This window comes from Callorhinchus milii, unplaced genomic scaffold (assembly GCF_018977255.1).
Source record: "Callorhinchus milii isolate IMCB2004 unplaced genomic scaffold, IMCB_Cmil_1.0 Scaffold40, whole genome shotgun sequence".
Lineage (NCBI taxonomy): Eukaryota > Metazoa > Chordata > Chondrichthyes > Chimaeriformes > Callorhinchidae > Callorhinchus > Callorhinchus milii.
The window spans coordinates 332,821-345,798 of NW_024704781.1; the positions used below are offsets into that span (position 1 = coordinate 332,821).

At 47.2% G+C, this 12,978-nt stretch overlaps 1 long non-coding RNA gene across 1 annotated transcript; it reads right to left on the minus strand.

The window, feature by feature from the left end:
• Positions 1 to 3,212: 3,212 nt before the first annotated feature.
• LOC121851454 lies at positions 3,213 to 6,093 on the minus strand. Its single transcript, XR_006085900.1, has 3 exons — positions 6,021 to 6,093; positions 4,145 to 4,163; positions 3,213 to 3,227 (listed from the first exon to the last, which is right to left on the minus strand). It is a non-coding gene; the product is annotated as an uncharacterized LOC121851454 (long non-coding RNA).
• Positions 6,094 to 12,978: the final 6,885 nt, after the last annotated feature.

The window sequence follows — 12,978 nt, forward strand, 5'->3', positions numbered from 1 at the left end:
CGCGAGCCAATGAGGAGGGCCTCAGACCTGTTCACATTCAACTGTAGGAAACTTGCCCTCATCCAGGATTGGAATATTTCACAGGCAGTAAATAAGGACAGCAGCTTTCCTGAAGTTGAGGGTAGAGGCAGATAGATAGAGTTGGGTGTCATTACAAATGGAAGTTGACCACTTGTAAGCGGATGATGTCATCAACAATAACAAAAACAACAACAACAACATGTATTTATATAGCGGCCTCCACTCCGGACGGCGTCTCAAAATAATGTGGAGCATATAGATATTACAGAGTAGAGGGCCAAGTTCATAGCCCGGCGGGGAAATGCGACGACTGGAGGAGAAACCGTTAGGGGCGATAAGGTGGAGACGGTGAAAGAGATCGGAATCGAACCAAGGAAGGGAAGGTCCGCGAAGATTAAGTGAGGAGGTGAGGCGGTGTATGAGGATGGAGTGTTCGACAGTGTCGAAAGCGCCAGATAGGTCGAGAAAGACATGGAGGCAGAGCAGCCTGATCACAGATATTAAGAATGTCATTGGCGGCTTTGAACAGGGATGGTTCTGTGCTATGGGCAACGGGGATTCCGCATTGAAGGGGTTCAAAGATGGAAGGAAAGAAAGAAGGAAAGAAAGAAAGAAAGAAAGAAAGAAAGAAAGAAAGAAAGAAAGAAAGAAAGAAAGAAAGAAAGAAAGAAAGAAAGAAAGAAAGAAAGGAACGAAGCCTGGATTTTTCTGTTGCTTCCAAGATAACCTTGGAGTAGAAGGAGGATTTGGCAGAGGCAAGAACGCAGCGGTAGTGCTAGTTTTGGTGAAGCCAAATCTGCCCATGGACCGTTAATTTGGATTTGGTCTAGGCGCGATCGGCAGTTTGCACTTGTGCCTTGTGGGAACGGAGATGGCTGGTGTGCCAGGGAGATATTCGGGAGTATGAGGCATTTCGGCAGGTGAGGGGAGCAATGGAATGGTGGAAAGGGAGATGTAGAGAAAAGAATGTGAGAAGGGGAGATCAGTCAGAGATGGCCAGAGGTGTAGGAGTTCAAATGAATCCAGGCCAGTGAAGAGGGAGAAAATGTACAGTCACACACATAGACACATCATCATACAGACAGACAAAAATATATATGTACACACAAACAGACACCAACACACACGCACATATATATACAACACACATACAGAAACATACACCCACAAACGCATACACACAAGCCTAGACAGACAGGCACATACATATACATATACACACACACGCAAAAACATACACACACACACGCATACAGATAAACATAGACAGACAGATAGACATACATACATATATATATATATACACACACATACACATACTGAGGTAGGCAGATACAAACATATATGCACACACTAGCCCCAACTCAGAGCCCGCCTCCCGCCCCCCAAACACAGACATGCACAGACACACATTTATACACAGATACGCATTTATGTGCTTTTCATGTGGCGAGCACGGCTCACAATGATTTACAATATTTACGATAAACTGAAGGAAATTTAAAGCAGAACAAAGCAACCAACTTTTGTAAAGCAGCATCCAACAAGCGCACAGATAGTCCACTGAAGAGTAAATCTTGTGAAGCGCTTTGAAACATCCTCCTCATGTAAAAGGAACTGTACCGAATGCAAGCGATACTATTATTATTAAGTGCGCGATCAATATCGTCCATGACAAGAGGGAAATCTCCCTTTTCTCTTCGAGTATGGTCAAAGTCAAAATCACGGAATTTAGGTTCAGGAAAGAGTGCGTTGACTGAGTCCAGCTGACATCGTGTACACCGACATCCTGTCAGGACAGCAGTGGACCTGGAGTGAAAGGTGGAGACAGATAGGTAGTGTTGGGGTGTCATCCGCATACTTGTGGAAGTTAATCCCATGTCTGCGGCTGCTGTCACCAAGAGGGAGTACAAGGTGTACTTGACGGGGAAGAGAACACGGACAGAGACCTGTGGAATACCTAACGAGACAAAGCGCCTCAGCGAGGCTGAAACGAGGCTCGAGATGTGCTGAGCCAGATTCACACAGCGTTTAGCTGGGCTCAGACACTCTGTCACAGGGCCTGAGCTGTGCTGACACAGGGCGTCAGGTGGATTGTCACAGGGCCTGAGCTTGAATGACACAAGCCTGAGCTGGGCTGTCACCGGGCCTGAGTTGGGCTGAAACCATTATCCCGTACCAACTCACCTCTGGAGGCACCGATCGTGGAGCAATTCTCACCGTCGCATCTGAAAGGAACAGAAATGTAATTTAAAATCAGCACATTTCAATAACACTGACCATTAATTAAAATTATTAACAATTATATTAATAATTAAAATTATAATGATTGTTGATGAGGACAATAATAATTATTGAACGAACAGTGACGTATTAATAATCCCTGCAAGTGAACTAACACTTTATTACCTCGTTGCGACGCGGCAAAGCACTTCATGGGAGACATTGCATAGTGGAGAGACTGTTTGCTTTTTGAGCGAGAAACAACATCAAGTTTTACACAAAGTTTCTCACAAGCTGACATGGAGTGAAAGATCTACTTTGTTTCGGTAATTGTCGACTAAGACAACGGGATTTTTTTTTCCCTCTTTGAATAGTGCCGGTGCATATTTATTATCCGCCTAAACAGGCAGATGCAACCTTCGTTTAACATCTGGTCTGAAGGATAGAACACATGAAGTGGCTGAAATTCAGAGACGTGAGTTACAGAAAGGCAAACGGAGAGACAATTACTCAGATATGGAAGACAAGCATAGAATCAGACAAGCAGAAAGGCAGACAGAAAAATAGACAGAAAAATACACAGACATACACACAGTGAGAAACACAGTTAGATACGCAGATGTGCATGGATTCAGACACACCAAAAGACAGACAAAAATAGATAGAAATAAACACATACAGTAAGAAAGAAAGACACAAAGATATGCGGAGAGACAGACAGAAACACAGAAACACATACGCACTCACATACAGATAGAATAAGAGAGAAGGGGAGTAAGAGTGCCAGAGATAAAGGCTAAGAGGACAATAGCCTCTGGTTTCAGAGAGGCTCATGAGCAAGCTATGGATTTGTGCGGGGCTCGGGCACACGGCTGACCAGGACTGTTTGTGATCAGCTGCTTTTCCTCTGGGCTCAAACTCAGGAAACCTATCACTCACATATGACGTTGTTGGTTTCGGCGTCGCCTCCTCTGGTTACGTACCTGAAACAGAAACAAAGCGAGAAGCGAGCGATGGCGGAGAGGGTTTATCTGGAGAGGGGAGTAGAGTGCGCGCGTGTGGGTGAGGACGATGTGTGCGTAGGAGAAAGTTTGTGTGGGGGAGTGTATGTGGGTGCTTGCTTGTGTGGTTGAATTGTGGGTGTGCGGCGAGGCGATGTGGATGTATATGTGGGTCGCGGTGCTTGTGTCGGAATATTGTGTGTGTAGAGGGCGGTTGTTCGTGTGGGATTGAATGGTGTGAATGGGGGGAACTTATGCGTGTGTGGGGGAAGGCTGTGAGTGTGGGACAGGGTGTGCGGGGGGGCAAGCTGAGTGTGGGGTAGAGGGTACCTGTGTGGAGCGGAGGATGGATGTGGGCGGACGTTGCGTGTGGTTTATGTGGGAAAGTAGTGTGCGTATTTAGCTGTGTGTGTATGGGTGGAGAGTCTGTATTCGTCAGAGGATGTTGGTGAGGGTGTCTGTGGTAGAGGCTGCGTGTTTGAGGGTGGGTGTGTGGGGGGGTGTGTGCACGTGGGAGGAAATTATCGCTGTGGGAATGTGTGAGTTGGGCAGAGTGTGTGACGGGAGTGTGCGTGTGGAGAAGTTTGTGCGTGGAAGGGTTTGTGGGAGTTGAGTGTTTGGCGGAGGGTGTGATTTTGGAGAGGTTGCTGGGGGACGCTCTTTGTGGGGGAGGCTGTTAGTTGGGGTGAGAATTAGTGTGTGCAGGAGGCTTGGGTTTGTGGCGGAGGTTGTGTGTGGGGGTGGTGGAGGGTGTGTTTGGGGGGCATGGGGAAACGTGTTTGTGTTGGGTGTGGGTTTCGGTAGGTATTGGAGGAGAGAGCAACAGTGCGGACTCGAGCACAAGCACAGACACGATGGGGAGACAAAAGCGAATGGGATTCGAGAAGAGGTGTTCTTACATTGGATTCGTCTGTTTACCTGCAAGTACAAAGTATCATAAATGTTAAACATCCTTACCTTTCATGCAGCGTTAAAAAGCCCTTCAGAGACAATCGTTTCAAGTTCAGTTTCCTCTCTCACCCGCAACCCAACCCGCAAACAACAACCTCCCCCACGCCCAGGTCTCTCGCTTGCGTGGCGGGTTCTCTAACCACTGAGCTACAGCTCTTAACCATGTCACGAATCACATTGTCGAGGTTTCTGAATTATCTTAAGCTGAACTACAGAAAATGTGGTGAATGAACATTGTGAAAATAAACGGTGAAAGACAGTTACACACATCAGTGTCCCACAAACAGACATGGAGTGAGCGAATAATTTGCTTTGGTGGATTGGTCACCGGAAGACTGTAATTTTCTTCTCTTCTCGAATAGCGCCAAGGGATCTTTAACCTCCAGATGATCTGGCAGGTGTGACCTCGGTTTAACGGTTTTTCATATGCCACAGACTCAAGAATTAAGCGGTGAACAAACACTGTCAAACTACTGTAGCTTCTGCACCGGATATCTAACACGCACAACGTTCTCAAACCAAGAGGGGCTTTTCTATAACCCTTGAACCTCAATAGTGTCACCGATGCTAAGTACAATCTAATAACGCCCACTGTCTACTGTGTCCATTGCTGTCATGACAGACGGCCTGTCGGACTTCAAATCCTGGATGAGGGCAAACTTCCTACAATTGAATGTGAACAAGACTGAGGCCCTCCTGATAGGTTCACGCCAGCGCCTCAGCACCTCAGGCTCAGGCAACATCAACCTCCATGGTTGCACACGAAAACTCACCAAGCCAGTCAGGAATCTAGGTATCTTGTTCGACCCTAAACTTTCTTTTCTCCGCCACATTGAAACCATGAGACGCTTTGCTTTCCCTGATTTCTGTAACATCGAGCGACTCCGCCACTACCTCACCCCTGAGGCCACTGAAACTCTTGTTCATGCCTTCATCACCTCCAGGCTCGAATATGCAAACGCCCTGCTTGTCGCCCTTCGCAACTCCTCCCTCTACAAACCGCAGATAATCCAGAACTCTGCAGCTCGTGTCCTCTCCAGCACCAAACTCCAAGACCACATCTCCCCCACTCGCGCCAGAATCCGTTGGATCCAGTTCAAGATTGCGGTACACACCTACAAAGCCCTCCATGGCCTCGCCCCACCCTACCTCTGCGGCCACCTCACAACCTACAAACCCGCGCGTCCCCTCCACTCAGGGGCCTGTGGCCTAGACCTGGTCTCCCGACCCACAAGACCGAGCGTTGGCTGGAGATCCTTCAACCACACTGTCCCAACCTCTGGAAATCCAGTCACCATTCACTCTGCCTCGCCTTCTCCTAAGCCTTCTTGATGTCCCACCTGAAGACTCTGCTCTTCGACCATGAAGTCGGCCTCCCCCATTCACCACCCCTCCCTTCCTCCACATCCCATCCCACCCCTAAATCCAAACTCGGGTCTAAAATGCTGCACTTTGTCCAGCGTCTTGGGACGTCCGCCCGTCATGAAAGGTGCAATACACATGTAATGTTGTTGTTGTCAACATAATCACCGACATGTCTGTCTAACCCCGCAAGTGTGAATTATGCTTATTTGTCCCCTGGTAATAAATGAGTGTTTGAACTCCGAATTATGGTTCCGAAGCTCCGTTCTTATTTTCGCATCTGCACACTGACAAGAGCATCAACAGCAACTTATATTTCTATAGCACTCTGACACAGGTTAACGTCCAAGAGCGCTTTACATGGATACAGAAGATTATCAATACACATTGGCTAGTTCCGTATCTGGTTGGTTTATTCCCCCAAATTATACGCAATATTGATCGATTTTAATAGCCACTTACCTCTCTTATACACACATAATCTCAGTATAAACACAACGATCACTGTCACAGTGAAACTTCCCGCAGCCAGTCCTGCAGCGTGCATCCAAGTCCAGTTTCCTAGAGAGCGAAATGGACACACAGTAATTTGTCAACTTTGAAGAGCTAATATGGTGGAATACTCGTCAATTTAATTTGGTTTCATATCCTCCTGATGTGAAAGTGCTAGAGAAAATAATGTTTTCAATGTTTCAATCAAAATAGCCCCAGTTTATATCGTCTGTCCTCATGAGACAAGAATCTCTCCCTCTGACCCTGGGGAGGGGGAGCTAAGCAGACTCTCTTCAGTACCTGCGCTCGTGATCCGCCATGCTGCGGAAGATTGGAATCGAGTATGAATTTGATGATTGTCTCTAATCCGGTCACTGCGCAAGGCGGATATGCAGTATTCCGGGGCACTGCTGATGGCCCATCGGCAAGACGTTGAGAAACGATCGGTCACTGGGGGCCAAGATTCTTCCACCTCGGTCCCAAGAATATCCCAAGGTAGTGTGAACATTTTAGATCATCCTCGCTAGACAAGAAGTAGTTATGTGCTAGACCGTGCTCAAGGCAAGTAGTGAGCTTCAGCTGGTTAAATATCAGATTTTATGTTAAAATGTTATGATCTGGGTTGGCCAAAATTTGTCTCACGAAAAAATATACTTTCAAGTGATGATGATTACAACACCAGGGGCCTCACTGCCTTTGGGAAATTGAGAGAATTGACACCACGGACCTGCCGTGTGGGCATCATTCGAGCGTTTTGATTTGGAAAAATATTTTACCACGGGGATGGCTTTCAGTCCGGGTCAAACACTACATCCAACACCAGGAGATATAATGGAAATATGACCGATGGTGTACAATTTTTTGAAACAGGAGCTGCTGTAAATGGTAAATAGAAAAACAAGTTGTTTTGGGAGAGTTTACTGAGGTTTTACCCATCACAGAGATTCCCACTCGGTCGCTCTCTGGTGATGTAAACCAACGTCCGTCTACATTTGTAGCATATATACACGAGAAGTTTCCTTCCTCGATCTCCGATAGGGTAAATGTTGCTGTGCTGATATTCACTGGACTTAGTTGTGATGTGATAAACTCGCCATCTATGTATAAAGAGAAATTGCTGCCAGGATAATTCCCAGAACACGAGATCTCAGCTCTTTCCCCTCTCACAAACACCAATGAATCTGGATGCATTGAAATGGTGGGTTTCTGTAGCGGATCTGGAATTAAAACACAGTACAGGTAATCTGATAAACACTCGCGCAGTGAAACGGTTCATGGCAGAGTAAAAGTGACCAATTTGCTTGTTTCCCAGACAGAAGGAGGCGTCTGGACGTGGGTGACGGTGCGGGTTTGCGGTGCAAGTTCAAGACAGACTGCATCAAGTATTTCTGTACACAGCGGGAACGGGAGCGACACCTGGGAGCGGGGAGGACAGGGAGGGCAGGACACTCGGGTGACACACAGCTCCAGCCTGAGCTGGTCCTAGCTGGACAAGAAGCAGTTGTGTACCACACTGTGCTGAATGCAAGCCGTGTGATTTAGCTGATTAAATATCAGACTTTATGCTACAGCAGGATGTGGGTTGGCCAAAACATGTCTCACGGGAAAACATATAACTCAAAGTGATGACGATTGGAACTGCAGCGGCGTTACTCTCATTCGGAAATTGAGAGAATTCACACCACGGATCTGCCGTGTGCGGATTACTCGGGAGTTTGGATTTGGAAAATTATTTTACCACGGGGAAGGGTTTCCGTCCGGGTCAAAGAGTACATCCATCACCAGGAGATAGCATGGAAATATGATCAACGGTGGAAACAATTTTTGAAACAGGAGCTGTTGTAAATGATCAAAAGTAAAATACTGGTTACGTTGTGAGACTTTACTGCGCTTTTACCCCAAACAGAGATTCCCACTCGGTCGCTATCTGGTGATGTAAACTGTCGTCCGTCTATATTAGTAGTATATAGACACGATAAGTTTCCTTCCTTGATCTCCAATATGGTAAACGTTGCCGTATTGTTATTCACTGGAGCTGGTTGCGATGTGATAAACTCGCGATCTCTGCATAATGAGAAATTGCTGCCAGGATAATTTCCAGAACATGAGATCTCAGCACTTTCCCCTCTCACAAACACCAATGAATCTGGCTGCATTGAAATGTTTGGTTTCTGTAGCGGATCTGGAATTAAAACACAGTAAAGGTAATCTAATAAACAACCGCGCAGTGACACAGAACATGGCAGATTCCAAGTGAACATTTGCTTGTTTCCCGACAGGAGGAGGTGTCAGGACGATGGCTGACCGTGTGGGTTTGCGGGGCAAGTTCAAGACAGACCGCAGCAAGTACTTCTTCACACAGCGGGAAGGGGAGCGACAGCTGGGAGCGGAGAGATAGATCAGTGAGGGCAGGAGACTCTGGTAACACCCAGCTCCAGCGTGAGATGGTCCTCGCTGGACAAGAAGGAGTTGAGTACCAGAATGTACTCAATGCAAGCAGTGTGGGTTAGCTGGATAATATAACATTTTATGTTACAGCAGGATCTGGGTTGACCAAAACTTGTCTCAAGGGAAAAATATAAATTAAAATGATGGTAATTAGAACAGCAGGGGCGTCACTTACTTTGGGGGATGGGAATGTTTTATACCAAGGACCTGCCATATGGGGATGACTCGTGAGTTTGAATATGTAAAATGTTTTACCACGAGGATGGGTTTCCGTCCCGGTAAAATATTACATCGATCACCAGAAGATAACAAGGAAATATGACCGATAGTTTGAAAAATGTTTGAAGCAGGAGCTGCTGTAAACGGTGAAAACAAAAATAGTTTATTGTGCGAGATTTTACTGAGCTTTTACCCCACACAGAGATTCCAACTCGGTCGCTCTCTGGTGATATAAACTGTCGTCCGTCTATATTTGTAGTATATAGACACGAGATGTTTCCTTCCTTGATCTCCAATAGGGTAAATGTTGCCGAGTTGTTATTCAGTGGCGATGGTTGTGATGTGATAAACCGGCCATCACTGTATAAAGAGAAATTGCTTCCAGGATAATTCCCAGAACATGATACCTCAGCGCTTTCTCCTCTCACAAACACCAATGTGTCTGGCTGCATTGAAATGTTGGCTTTCTGCAGCGGATCTGGAATAAAAACACAATGAAGGTAATCCAATAAACGATCACGCAGTGACACGGATCATGGCAGTGTCAAAGTGACCATTTGCTTGTTTCCCAGTCAGGAGGAGGCGTCAGGACGGTGGGTGACGTTGTGGGTTTGCGGGGCAAGTTCGAGACAGACCGCAGCAAGTAATTCTTTACACAGAGGGAGGGGGAGCGACAGCTGGGAGAGGAAGGCCAGGGAGGGCAGGAGAAACGGGTGACACATATCTCCAGCCTGAGATGGTAGGAAAGGAATTCGGTCTGAATTGATCCTGCGATCCTCAGAAGTGTTTCAAACAATAGAATAAGTGTATACGAGTGGAACACACTGACACGTTAGGAGAAACGATTGCATACAGAGGGGAGTGAGATGATGGAAATCGCCGCCTGAAGCGGGGTGGTATCAGTCAGTGGAAATAGCAAGAGGAGTGAGACGCTCAAAGGAGGGATGCGGGAATAGTGGCTGTGGGAGGCATGGAGCGGGTGAAAGTGTGTGGGAGGCATGTAGCAACAAAAGGTGTGGGAGATTGGCGGAGAGAGTGAAGGAGAGGGTAATAGAGAGTGCACGACGAAGGGAGGGAGGGCGGGAGAAGGGAATATAGGGTTTACGGGAGAGGGATGGAGGAGCTATATGGGTGAAGAAGGTATGTGATGAAGAGCCGAATATAGGGTTGAGTGGGAGGGAGGAATAGGTGTGTGGGAGGGACTGAGGAAATGAGGGTTGGGAGGAAGGGTGTGGGAGTACATGAGGAATAATGGGTGTGGGCGGCGAAGAATAGAGGTTGAGCGGATAGGGAGAGAGTGATGAAAGGAGAGTGTGGAGCGTGGGGGAATTGGGGAGACACCCGTGTCGCGGAGCGGGTGAAATATGTGGGAGGATGTGGCGGAGGTGTGCAGTGATCACTGTGATTGAAGACAAGCGGCAGTGAGTGAACATTGCTGAGAGAGTCCCTACACTCGCACTTACCCCACACAGAGATTCCCACTCGCTCGCCCTCTGGTGATTTGAACTCTCGTCCACCCATGTGTGTTGTATATTTGCATGAGTAATTTCCTGCTCTGACCTCCGATGGGGTGAATGTTGCAGTGCTTCTATTCTCTGGAGCTGTTTGCGATGCGATCAACTTGCCATCTCTGTATAAAAAGAATTTGCTGCCAGGATAATTCCCATAACATATGATCCAGGTATTTTCCCCTCTCACAAACACCCGGTAATCTAGCTTCAGTGTGATGGTGGGTTTCCGTAGCGGATCTGGAAATAAAACACATTAAAGATAATGCCACAATCACAAGATATGTGAGACGGACATGGATCAGGTCAGAATAAAAGTGAACATGTGCTTGTTTCGGAACCTGGAAGATGTGGTCAAGGCGGTGGAGACGGGGAGGGGTTGGGGTACAGGTTCAGGATAGACCCTCAGCAAGTGATTATTTGCAGAGAGTGAGGGGAGCGACGGCTGGGAATGGGGTGGACAAGGCTGGTTGTGATTCCGGGTCTAGGATAACACACAGCTCCAGCCTGGGAGAGGAGGACGGTAATTCAGTCTGAAACACTCGCTTAATTTTCAGTCGTGTTAATGTACAACAGGATAATATCGCAGGATATCAAACAGCAGATTAGATGCAGCGACATCACATAGATGGGCGTGAGGTGTTGGGACTCATAGCCTGAAGCTGTGATGGAATCGTGAATTGTAGAAATATTCTAGAGGATGATAGATCTTCACGCAGTGATAGGGGAATAGAGTCTGTTTGGATGGAGGGAGTGGGTGGGAGGGAATGTGTCGGAGGGATGGAGCCACATAAGTTGTAGGAGGGAGAGCGGAGAGAGTGAACCGGAGCGATATATAAAGAATGTGGGAGGAAAGAAAGGAACGAGTGGGAGAGAAATGAGGGTGTGGAGGAAGTGAGGAAGTAGGCTAGATGAGAGTAGAATGTATTGAAGGAAGTGAGGAATACAGGGTGTGCGAGGGAGGGAGGAATAGAAGTGTGAGTGTTGGAGAGCAATAAATGGTGTGAAGAGGGATAGAATAGAGGGTGAGGGGAGAAGGGAGGGCGGGATGAATAGAGGGTGTGGAGCGAGGGAGGAATGGGATGAGACACGTTTTAGAGAGCGGGTGGAAGAAGAAGTCGGATGGTTTGCAGGGGCTATGATCGCTGTGATTGGACAAAAGGGGGCAGTGAGTGACCGCCGGTGAGAGAATCCAAACACCAGCTCTTACCGCACAAAATGATTCCCACTTGCTCGCTTTCTGTTGATGTGAACTCTCGTCCGCCTATATACTTAGTATATTTGCATGAGTAATTTCCTGCCCTAATCTCCAATGAGGTGAATGCCGCCGTGTTGCTATTCTCTGGAGCTGCTCGTGATGTGATAAACTTGCTGTCTCTATATAAAGAGAAATTGCTACCAGGATAATTCCCAGAACATGAGATCTTAGCACTTTCCCCTCTCAGAAACAACCAGGAATTTGGTTTCATGGAAAGATTGGGTTTCAGGAGCGGATCTGGAATTAAAACAGAGAAAAGGTATACTCACAAACCTTCGCTCTGTGACACGGATATGGATCAGGTCAGTGTAAAAGTGACCATTTGCTTGTCGCGCAGCTGGGAAGAAAGGGTAGGAAGAGGGGAAAGTGGAGGGCTTGTCACCAGCAAGTTTATCTTTATACAGCGGGAAGAGAAGCGACGGCTTGTGGCGGGGTTGCCAGAGAGGACACTGGACTGGGGTAACACAAAGCTCCACCCAGAAGGGAGGACCGGAATTCAATCTGAACCTCTCGTGTGATCTTCAGATGTATTTACAAACAATAGGATAAGATAACATTTAGGAAATCAAACAGAGAATTTAGGAGCAACGACTTCACACAGAGGGGAGCGAATACTGGAACTTGTTTCCTTAAGTAGCGGTCTAATTAGGCAGTTTAGATACTTTCTACAGGAAGCCAGAAATTAGCAACAGGAAGAGGGGAATAAAAGCTGTGTGAGGGAGGGAGCATTTGGCAGCGAGGGTGTGGGAGGGTTGTAGCAACAGGGTGTGATAGAGAGGGAGGGGAGAGTAGTAGCCAGAGTGGAATAGAGTGTGTGTAAGGAAGCGAGAGAGTGGGGGAGGAGGGATTAGTGTGTATGGTGGATGGGAGGCTGTGGGCTAGATGAGAATAGAAGGTGTGGGTTTAATTGAGGAATATAGTGCTTTAGAGGGAGAGAGGAGTTGAGGTGTAGGTGGGAGTGAGGGTAGGGAGGAAGGATGTGCGCGGAATTGAGGTAGACAGAGAGGATAAAAATGTTGTGCTGGGGAAGAATAGAAGTTGAGGGATGAAGGGAAGGAGGAATCAGTAGATCCTATGGATAGAGGGAGGATTGGGAAGAGACTCAGAGTGGGTGGGTAAAGGGGGAAGATGAAGCGTCTTGAGGGGCTTTGATCGCTCTTACTGGACACCACTGGCATTCAGTGGCCATTGGTGAGAGAGTGCTCTTACCCCGCACAGAGATTGCCAATCGCCCGCTCTCTGGTAATGTGAACTCTCGTCCTTCCTTGTGTTCAGTATATTTACACCAATAATTTCCTTCCCTGATCTCCGATGGAATGAATGCGGCCATTTTGCTATTTTGTGGAGCTGATTGTGATGTGATAAACGCGCCATCTCTGTATAAAGAGAATTTGCTGCCAGGATAATTCCCAGAACACGAGATCTCAGCGATTTCTCCTCTCACAAATACTCGGGAATCTGGTTTCAGGGTAATTATGGGTTTTTGGAGCGAATC